Source organism: Panthera uncia, chromosome B1 (genome assembly GCF_023721935.1).
Source record: "Panthera uncia isolate 11264 chromosome B1, Puncia_PCG_1.0, whole genome shotgun sequence".
In the NCBI taxonomy this organism is placed as follows: Eukaryota; Metazoa; Chordata; class Mammalia; order Carnivora; family Felidae; genus Panthera; species Panthera uncia.
In genome coordinates, this window is record NC_064811.1 from 181,472,919 (window position 1) to 181,484,614 (window position 11,696).

Below are 11,696 nucleotides of genomic sequence, written 5' to 3' on the forward strand. Positions count from 1 at the left end.
GTCTAGATGATCTATCCATTTCTGTAAGTGGGGTGTTAAAGTCCCCTGCAATGACCACATTCTTATCAATAAGGTTGCTTATGTTTATGAGTAATTGTTTTATATATCTGGGGGCTCCGGTATTCGGCGCATAGACATTTATAATTGTTAGATCTTCCTGATGCATAGACCCTGTAATTATTATATAATGCCCTTCTTCATCTCTTGTTACAGCCTTTAATTTAAAGTCTAGTTTGTCTGATATAAGTATGGCTACTCCAGCTTTCTTTTGGCTTCCAGTAGCATGATAAATAGTTCTCCATCCCCTCACTCTCAATCTAAAGGTGTCCTCAGATCTAAAATGAGTCTCTTGTAGACAGCAAATAGATGGGTCTTGTTTTTTTATCCATTCTGATAGTCTATGTCTTTTGGTTGGCGCATTTAATCCATTTACATTCAGTGTTATTATAGAAAGATACGGGTTTAAAGTCATTGTGATGTCTGTATGTTTTATGCTTGTAGCGATGTCTCTGGTACTTTGTCTCACAGGATCCCCCTTAGGATCTCTTGTAGGGCTGGTTTCGTGTTGACAAATTCCTTCAGTTTTTGTTTGTTTGGGAAGACCTTTATCTCTCCTTCTATTCTAAATGACAGACTTGCTGGATAAAGGATTCTCGGCTGCATATTTTTTCTGTTTAGCACACTGAAGATATCGTTCCAAGACTTTCTGGCCTGCCAAGTTTCAAAGGAGAGATCAGTCACGAGTCTTATAGGTCTCCCTTTATATGTGATGGCACGTTTATCCCTTGCTGCTTTCAGAATTTTCTCTTTATCCTTGTATTTTGCCAGTTTCACTATGATATGTTGTGCAGAAGATCGATTCAAGTTACGTCTGAAGGGAGTTCTCTGTGCCTCTTAGATTTCAATGCCTTTTTCCTTCCCCAGTTCAGGGAAGTTCTCAGCTATAATTTCTTCAAGTACCCCTTCAGCACCTTTCCCTCTCTCTTCCTCCTCTGGGATACCAATTATGCGTATATTATTTCTTTTTAGTGTATCACTTAGTTCTCTAATTTTCCCCTCATACTCCTGGATTTTTTTTTATCTCTCTTTCTCTCAGCTTCCTCTTTTTCCATAACTTTATCTTCTAGTTCACCTATTCTCTCCTCTGCCTCTTCAATCCGAGCTGTCGTTGTTTCCATTTTGTTTTGCATTTCGTTTAAAGCGCTTTTCGGCTCCTCGTGACTGTTCCTTAGTCCCTTGATCTCTGTAGCAAGAGATTCTCTTCTGTCCTCTATACTGTTTTCAAGCCCAGCGATTAATTTTATGACTATTATTCTAAATTCACTTTCTGTTATATTATTTCAATCCTTTTTGATCAGTTCATTAGCTGTTGTTATTTCCTGGAGATTCTTCTGAGGGGAATTCTTCCGTTTGGTCATTTTGGATAGTCCCTGGAGTGGTGAGGACCTGCAGGGCACTTCCCCTGTGCTGTGGTGTATAACTGGAGTTGGTGGGCGGGGCCGCAGTCCGACCTGATGTCTGCCCCCAGCCCACCGCTGGGGCCACAGTCAGACTGGTGTGTGCCTTCTCTTCCCCTCTCCTAGGGGCGGGATTCACTGTGGGGTGGCGTGGCCCGTCTGGGCTACTTGCACACTGCCAGGCTTGTGTTGCTGGGGGTCTGGCGTATTAGCTGGGGTGGGTAGGCAAGGTGCACGGGGGGTGGAGGGGCAGGCTTAGCTCGCTTCTCCTTAGGTGATCCACTTCAGGAGGGGCCCTGTGGCAGCGGGAGGGAGTCAGATCCGCTGCCGGAGGTTTGGCTCCGCAGAAGCACAGAGTTGGGTGTTTGCGCGGAGCGAGCAAGTTCCCTGGCAGGAACTGGTTCCCTTTGGGATTTTGGCTGGGGGATGGGCGGGGGAGATGGCACTGGCGAGCGCCTTTGTTCCCCACCAAACTGAGCTCTCTCTTCCGGGGGCTCAGCAGCTCTCCCTCCCTTTGTCCTCCAGCCTTCCCGCTTTCCGAGCAGAGCTGTTAACTTCTGACCTCCCAGACGCTAAGTCGCGCTTGCTGTCAGAACACAGTCCGTCAGGCCCCTCCGCTTTTGCCAGCCAGACTCGGGGGCTCTGCTTGGCCGGCGAGCCGCCCCTCCGCCCCGGCTCCCTCCCGCCAGTCCGTGGAGCGCGCACCGCCTCGCCGCCCTTCCTACCCTCTTCCGTGGGCCTCTCGTCTGCCTTTGGCTCCAGAGACTCCGTTCTGTTAATCCTCTGGCGGTTTTCTGGGTTATTTAGGCAGGTGTAGGTGGAATCTAAGTGATCAGCAGGACGCGCGGTGAGCTCAGCGTCCTCCTACGCCGCCATCTTCCCTCCCTCCTCTTTTTTGTTTTTTAATGGCATACTTTCTCAGACTTCATTTACCTTCAGGACATTATCTTCTGGACTTCTTCCATGGCTATCTTCTCTGCATCTGTCCCTTAAACATGGGTGTCCTTTAGACATGTTCACAGTCCTGATTATTTGAACTTATTTATAATACATATTTTGAAGACTTTTTTTTGCTAAATCGAATATCTGTGCCAATAAGAGTCAGTTCCTATTGAAATTTTCTCTGAATTGCCTATTTCCTGACCCTTTTATATATATTTCTTTTGTGAACATCGAACTTTGCACACAATACATTGTAGCAACTCTGGATTCTGTTTTGTTATTCTGAAGGTTGTTTTTATTTTGCTTTGCTTTGCCTTAATAAGCACTTAATTTTCTTGGACTCCAACAGCAAAATAGTGTTCAACCATCAATGTCTCATGTCAGGCTTTTTCTTTGTGCTTTTTATTTTTTTTTTAATTTTGTAATTATTTAAATGTTTTTATTTATTTATTTTAATAGAGAGTGAGTGTGAATGCTTGAGGGGAAGAGAGTGAAGGGGAGAGAATCTTAAGCAGGATCCACACTGAGTGTGGATGTGGGGCTCAATCCCACAAACTGCGAGTTCATGACTGATCAGAGTTGGATCCCCAATAGACTGAGCCAGCCAGGTGACCCTCTTTGTGCTTTGTAAAATGTTGTCTAGATTCCTGAGGTTTTCCATTTAGCTATATTGTTTAGTGATTATGCAAGTACTTAGGCAGAAGTTATACTGAAGCATACCAAGCCAGAAAATTTCCACGTTTTGCCACCTGAGCATTAAGTTCAAGAATGCATGAAAAGGTACAGCATATTCCCAGCTCTTTCCAGGGATTTGATTCCCACTATGCTCTCTAGCATCTCATGCACCCATGTTTAGTATTAGTTTAGAAGTTGTTTAATTAATTAATTAATTAATTAATTAAAATGGGGCACCTGGGTGGCTCAGTCAATCATCCGACTTCAGCTCAGGTCATGATCTCACAGTTTGTGAGTTCAAGCCCCATATCAGGCTCTGTGCTGACAGCTCAGAGCCTGGATCCTGCTTAGGATTTTGTGTCCCCCTCTCTCTCTCTGCCCCTCCCTCACCTACAATCTCTCTCTCTCTCTCTCTCTCTCTCTCTCTCTCTCAAAATAAATAAACATTAAAAAACAAAAAAAAGAAGTTGTTCAATCATGTATTTGTTGTTTCAGCCATTTTGTATGGGTTTCTACATGAGTGAGCCTTTCTTACTTCAACAGTTTATCCTTAAGTGCTTAGTTGCTTTGTTGGCTACCCAAATCCAGTTTACTACCTCCAGCTAGTAAGCCTGTAAGTTTACATTGCCTAAAATGTCGAGAATGGAGATATCTCTAGGTACCCCACCCCCAGCTAAAACAAAGCCCTAAACAAAACAAACAAAAAACCTAGCCTTTTTATTTGATTCAGCACCAGATTTTCTTTCATAAACCCTTTTTAAGTTGTTGCTGGCATTGTGTCATTTTCCCAAGGGCTGGAATGATTTCTTACTATTTCTGCTATGTTCATATGTATATTCTATAGATTAGAATTACTTGACTTCTTCATGTTCCCCTTAGAAATAGTAGAATGCAGATAAAGATATTTAATCTTAAATTTTATTGAAAATTGTTTCTAAGGTACAACAATGAATCACTTTGTCACTCCAAAATTACTAAATGGCTAAAGCTAACTTTCTCTATTATCATGACTAGCAAAAATAGTAGTCTGGTTATATTACAAATATTAAGAATAAAGATATAATTATTGATTTTTCTAAATTTTATATTTTACAATTTATTTATCTATTTGGAGAGTGCTTTGCTGTGCTAATTTTTCTCCACAGAGCTACTTTTGGGACTCACAGACATATAAATTCCCTGAGCACCACAAAAATGACCACTTCTTTTTTTTTAATGTTTATTTATTTATTTTGAGAGCATGAGTGAGAATGAGCACAAGAGGGGAGTGGCAGAGACAGAGAGGGAGAGAGAATCCCAAGCAGGCTTCATGCTGTCATTGCAGACTTCAAGTAGGGACTTGACCCCTATCACCACGAGATCACAACCTGAGCCAATATCAGGACTTGGATGCTTAACCAACTGAGCCACCCAGATGCCCCCAAAATGAGCATTTCTAAAGAGGCTTGTCCATCCTTCCTTTGGACATCTCTGCAACCCATACGTGTTGAGAACACGTCTGCTGCTGTTTTGTAAAAGTGAGTTCCTTTGAACAAAGGGCACAAAATATTTATATTTCTAAATTGTAGGATAGGCCAAACAACAAAGAAGATATTAAATGCATCATTAAATAGTGTCAGTCTTCATATCATCAACGTATAGTTCTTAATTTCCAGTCATTTTTACTCGTGTTTACTGTCACAAGATTCCAGATGGTATGTCCCAGTTCTGGAACAGGGTGATAAAAGATGTTAGGACATATGTCCCAATTTTTGATTCAGAAAAATGTAGTCAGCTAATTATTACTAAGTACTGAAAAGAAATGTTTAAAACTATAATCTGTTTGGGGTGCCTGGGTGGCTCAGTCTGTTGAGCATCCGACTTCGGCTCAGGTCATGATCTCACCGTCCGTGAGTTCGAGCCCTGCATGAGCTGCGCTGACAGCTCAGAGCCTGAAGCCTGCTTCAGATTCTGTGTCTCCCTCTCTCTGCCCCTCCCCCACTCATGCTCGCTCTCTCTCTCTCTCTCTCTCTGTCAAAAATAAATAAACTTAAAAAAAAAACTATAATCTGTTTAGGGCTTTACAAGCTTATAGATTCTAGTAGTCTAACAGTAAATATCATTTATTATTTTCTTGGTCTCATTTATACCTAAAAGAAGGATTGGATTTCTTATCTAATTATGTTGAGGCAATATGTTGCATTATCTGAGTAGAACGCACATGAAAATACTCATACATATATTCAGAAGAAATATCATAACACTTATAAGCATCATATGTAATATTCTTGACATAATTCAGCTGTTTTTTATCCCCCAACTTGCTACTAGCTTGACATTATATATCTGCTTTGCATTATTTTTCTTAGTAAAACAAAAAAAGGAGGCTTTAGCAACGCAGCAATAAATTACTTTTTTTTTTTAAATTGTCTTTTGGCAATTAACTTTTTCTTATATTTTGAAAGGCAGGTATTGATATACAAGCAAATGCCTCTTTCAATATTAAAGCAATCTAAGAAGTCTTCGTTGTATTCTTCAGGCTAAATTCCTTGTAAACATGTCCCTATTAAGATCAATTGCAGTGCCTTTCTCTTAAAAGGATTCCAAATAAACAACAGTAAATCATGAAGCTAGTTTTCCAGCATTGCAAATCCGCATAGGAATAACAGTAAACAGTATGTTGAAAACAATTCTCTGAAACTCTGGAGAATAAAGTCAATTCAGAGGACATGCAATAATGAGCTGCATTGCAAAGCTGGGATTAGGAGGGATACTTTTGCTTGGGAACAATATTTGATAGTTTTTTTTAGATTTATTTTTTATTGCCACATGGTTAAGAATTTTCTTTCAAAATAGTAACCAAAATGAAATTGAACAATGGTTTCACTCTTATGTGGATCCTGAGAAACATAACAGAAACCCATGGGGGAGGGGAAGGAAAAAAAAAAAAAAAGAGGTTAGAGTGGGAGAGAGCCAAAGCATAAGAGACTGTTAAAAACTGAGAACAAATTGAGGGTTGATGGGGGGTGGGAGGGAGGGCAGGGTGGGTGATGGGTATTGAGGAGGGCACCTTTTGGGATGAGCACTGGGTGTTGTATGGAAACCAATTTGACAGTAAATTTCATATATTAAAAAATAAAAAATAAAAAATAAAAAATAAAAAATAAAAAAAAAACAAAAAACAAAAAAAACCCAAAATGAAATTGAACATGTTTCACATCAAAATACAGCAGAGACAAATAAAAGTAAATACGTATTGTCTTAATCTAGTTAGATAAGAAATCTTTCTTGTAGGTGGAAGAAAAATGACAGCATTTACATTTGTGATGCCTGCCTCATGCAAATTCCTTACAATAGCAGTGTGATTCCATTTCTGTTAGGTTTAGAAATTGGCATACGTGAGGCAGGAAACTTTCTTTTGTTCTTTCTTATATATTAAGGAAAATTAATTAAAGGTACATTGTCAGCTCAGGTTTTGGCCATTCTTAGCTCCATGTCACTGTGTTACATTTTTTTTCTTATTTTGTTTGATGAGAAAAAAATCATAAAAATTTAAAAACTGAGGGATAATGCTATTCAAGAAATATGCACAATTTAACGTCTTTTCCGACAAAAATTCCCCGAGGTGGTGCCAAAGAGAACACCTCTATTTTTTAAAAAAGATACAAAAATTTATATTTTTAATGTTAAAACAGATAGTACCTCAGGCCAAGTGCCAAACCTTTTTCAATCTAGATCAAATCCAAAATAATTCCAAAAAATAGTAAATCCATAAGGAATGCTCTATAATGCTATTAACATCATTAAGTTTAAATCGTCTCCCAAAGTATAATTCTGGATTTACTGAGGGTTCTTGATAATGTAGAAACAGTCTGGTTGGTCAAGTGTATATATAAGCTGTCAACAGTCTAGTAATCTAGCTAGAAAATTTATTTGCAGCTCCTTATAATCTTTGGAGACTGAAATGAGAAGATGTTGATTTATCTTTATTAAATAATCTCATAACTCATAACTATTCCACAAGGCAGGATACCAGATGATCATATATGCTTAATAAGGGAACAAAAATACCTGAAATTGTGAGATTTCACACTGTTACAACATTAAGGGTTATATCCTTGATTTGTAGTCTTTCCTGCACAAAACTGCTGTTACAGAATTTCACTATTTTCAATACAGGCTAAAGAGAAAACCCAAACAAAAATTCCAACTCAACAAAGGGAAAAAACCCTGAATGATCATTTGTTTTGTTTTTTTTTTTCTATAAATATCTTCTCATATATCTTAAAGGAATAGATATAATAATTTTACATTAGCCAAACATTCTTCTTTTACCTTCTACTCACTGGAAGTAACTAGATAGGTATATAAGTAGATAGGTAGGCAGGTAGCTAGATAGGTGGATGGATCGGTAGGTAGGTAGGTAGGTAGGTAGAGATAGATAGATAGATAGATAGCATGAATTATAAAATAAAATTTAGCAATTATACTCAAGGAGTCCAGTTGAAAAACTTTTGCTTTCTTGAAGTTTGTATTATAAACAAAATCGCCACGAAATAACCACAAGAGAATCTGTAGGTATATGTCAGTTCAGTGCTTTAGTGTGTATCCAGTTTTGTTTTTGTTTTTCTTATGGTCTTACATCTGTGACCACATTGTTCTTTCCAGCTAATGTTTTACTTGTTAGAGCATCGTTTTTGGAAACAGTGCAGCATGATTTTTCATTCCATGAATAAAATGTTTAGTGAAACGGGGTATTTTATGCTATGATAATTTTTCTGGCCAGACAGAGTGTATCAATAAACATTTGTTTTACTCCTGATCTCCACAACAGGAAGATGTCTGCCAAAATTATGGTTGTGAAAAGCATTTCCTCAGAAAGAGATAAGGATATAACCATGGATTTGATTGTATACACTAGTCTATAAAATGTATCAGAATAACCAGGCATCAGCCAAACTTTTCTTTCCCCTCTCTCTCTCTCTCTCTCTCTCTCGCCTTTCATCTAATAAAATACATGAACTTTGGGGGAGGAGAAAGCAGTAGAGGAATTTATCATACAGTTCTTACACAGTTGTTACATTAAGTGCTTTTTAAGACTTAGATCAATGTTAACACACATTTTGTTATAATGAAAATGAAAATAGAGCTTCTGACTGTGTTTGTAGAAAAGAGATTGTGTTATTCTCTAGGTCCTTTTCTACATAGGAAATTTCATTGATGATCTTACCTTTAAAAAATTTAGATGCTTTGCAATACATAGAATAGAAAGTCATTTTTCCCTCTGCTTGAAACTTTTAGTAAATAATTATGGTTCTTGATTGGATCCTTATAATTAGTAAGAGCGTTTGAGGTCCACTATTTCTATTCTTAGTAGTCATAGAATAGTCAGACTATTCAAAGGCAGAGTGCCTGAAAGGGCAAACACTTATATGAGATGTGATTCTAGAATCAAAATTTCAAGGTTAGAAAGGACTTGCAGATCAAAATCCCATCTGCTTCTTAAATCTCTACTTGCACCTTTCTGCCCTTCCTTTGCTGCTAATAATGAGATGAATATTTGCTATTTCCTGTTGCATTCTATCTTGACTATCTTGTTTTTAGGTATTTTTTTTTAATATAAATTGAGTTGATACCTGTTAATGATGAAACATCTTGTTATCCTAATTCTACCTGATGTGAAAGTATAGTATAAGCGTAATTCCTTTTCCATATGATAATCTTCTAAAAATTTGAATAAAACTACCAGATTCCTGGATAATCCTCTCATCCACATGCTTAAAATTAGCCTCAACTTTGTTTCAACTTTGTCTCACTTCATACCCCATCCAATTCCTGGTTTTTCTCTTTGGACTTGGCCCAGTGTACCATTTCAAATGTGGAGCCCAGAACTGAGCACAGTTCTCCAGATTTAACAAGGAATAAAAGTGAAAAACAATGTTTCCTTTATAATTAGGATTTGGGAACTCTGTTATATCTCTTGATTTATAATATTATTCCACTCTTCTGGTTTCATGTTGATTTCCTCTCTAGTAGTTCCATTTTTTTTTCTTGAAAGTAGAATGTGAAAGCATATATGAAAGTTAAGCTGCATATTTCTTTAATTCTGATGCCACTTAATACCACCAAATAAGAGTTAAGTTTTTAACATATGAATTTTGAGTAGAAACATTCAGTCCATAACAAACCTGGGAGAAACCCCAACTAATATCATACTTCATGATGCAACTATGACAGCTTTTCCCTAAGATTAGGAAAAAGAAAGATAAACACTCTCAACCATTTCTGTTAAACATTTTATTATAGATTTTATGGAAGAACTTTCAACAACAGCAACTGTTGTAGACCCTAAGTCTAAAGTTCTTTTTTCGCCAGCAAAAGAGCAGATGCAGAATTAAAGTGAGAGATGGCTAATGTCTGGGAAAAGACAAGAGCCCCAAATAAGGGTCCTTGCCCCATTTTTACTAGGATCAGAAGACTTACAAATGTGTTGATGGATGTGCACAAAGGGACAATGAATTTGTGAACATTAACTTGTAGACATGAGGGAAAGGGGGTCTTGATGATATTTGGGATTAGAGGTTTGGGTTAATACAAAACAAAATCTGGCACAGGGCAGTTGGGAAGAAGGTTGTTTACAGTAGACGTGAGGCAGCACCTTTGTTTATCTTAGCTAGCCTAGGGCATGAGACAGGTAGGACAAATAACCTCAGGGTTGACAAGGCACCTTTTCTTTTTTAACCATCTCCTCTTTGGGCTCGTTTGCCTGAAGTGCAGTGGTCCATAGTCCAATTCACCAATTTACCTAACCTGGCCCTATCCTCCTGTGAAAGCAGCTTTTCTGCTATAGTACTAAATTGGGGGTGCTTCTACCCTGAATATCTAATCTTGTTTATTTCATATATCTATGTATTGGGCACCTCTGCGCAGTTCCTATTTTAGGCCTTTCCCTATCCCTCCTTATTTTGGGGTACCTTTGCATCTCCCTATTTCTGGCACCTTTGTGCCTCCCTATTCTTGGGGTGCCAATCTGGTTTATCCAAACTCGAGTGTGAGCATTTTATGACTTTGTATTTCTTTATGCTTTACCAACACATTGGTTGTAAGCATGGGGAATTCCTAAGCTTATCCCCCACAAGCAACAACAACAAACAACAAAGATACCCAGGGGTGCCTGGGTGGCTCAGTTGGTTGGGCATCCAACATCGGCTCAGGTTATGATCTTGTGGTGCGTGAGTTAGAGCCCCATGTCAGACTCTGTGTTGACAGCTCAGACCCTGGATCCTGCTTCAGATTCTGTGTCTTCCTTTCTATCTGCTCCTCCCCTGCTCATGATCTCTCTCTCTCTCTCTCAAAGATAAATACAAATTTTTCAAAAATTAAAAAAAAAAGATAACCAAATTGGAATGGAAAGTGTAAATCTATGTCTATTTTCCAATGACATGATACTGTATATAGAAAATTCCAAGGACAACTCAAAACACTGTTAGAGATGATAAACAAATTGGAGATTATAGGATAACAATTTATATACAAACATCAATTATATTTGTGTATACTATCAATGAACAATCCAAAAATAAAATTAGGAAAACATTCCAACTACAACAACTTAAAATAAAATATGTAAGAATAAACTTAATAAAAGAATTTTAACACTTATACATTGAACATTACAAAATGTTGAAATTAAAGATGATCTAAATATAAAAGAAATATATCTGTGTTCAAGGATTGGAATATTTAATATTATTAATATGGCAATATTACCCAAATTTATATGCAGATTCAAACAATCTGTCTCAAAATCCTAGCTTTTTTTTTTCCCAGACATTGACAAGCCAATCCTAAAATTCATATGTAAATATAAGGGACCCAGGATAGATGATACAAACTTGAAAAAAATTAAAGTTGTGTGATTCATACTTCTTGTTTCAAAATTTAACACAAAACCATCAAGTTTTAAAAGTAATCAAGACTGTGTGGTGCTACTGTACAGATGGATGCATTGATCAATGGAATAAAATTAGGAGTCCAGAAATAAATCCATGGGTTAGTGGTCACTTGATTTTCAACAGATGCCGAAACATCTCAGCGGGGAAAGGATGGTTTTTCTGCAAAAGTTGCTGGGACACCTGGATTTCCACATGCAGTAAAGGCATTTGAACCCCTACCTCACATCATATAAAAATTTTTCTTAGAATGGATCAAAGACTTAAAAGTGCAAAAGCTATAAAATTCTTATAAGAAAACATAGGTGTACATCTTCATTATCTTTGATTAGTCATTAATATCTTACATAATAATTAAGCACAAGTAACAGAAGAAAAAACTAGATAAAGTGTGCTTTATAAAAATTGAGACTTTTTTGCTTCAATGGATATTATTGATGACACTTCCTCAACTGACATAATGGGAGAACTGACAACTGACATAATGGGGGAAGGTATTTGCAAATCATATACAGTCCAGAATACATGAAGAGCTGTTATAAATCAAAAACAGAAAGAAAGACAACTTAATTTAAAAACTGGGCAAAGGATTAAAATAGAGATTTCTCTAAAGAAGATACAAATGGCTAACAAGTCCATGAAAAAATGTTTAGCATTTTATTCACTGGGGAAAAACAAATCAAAACCATAT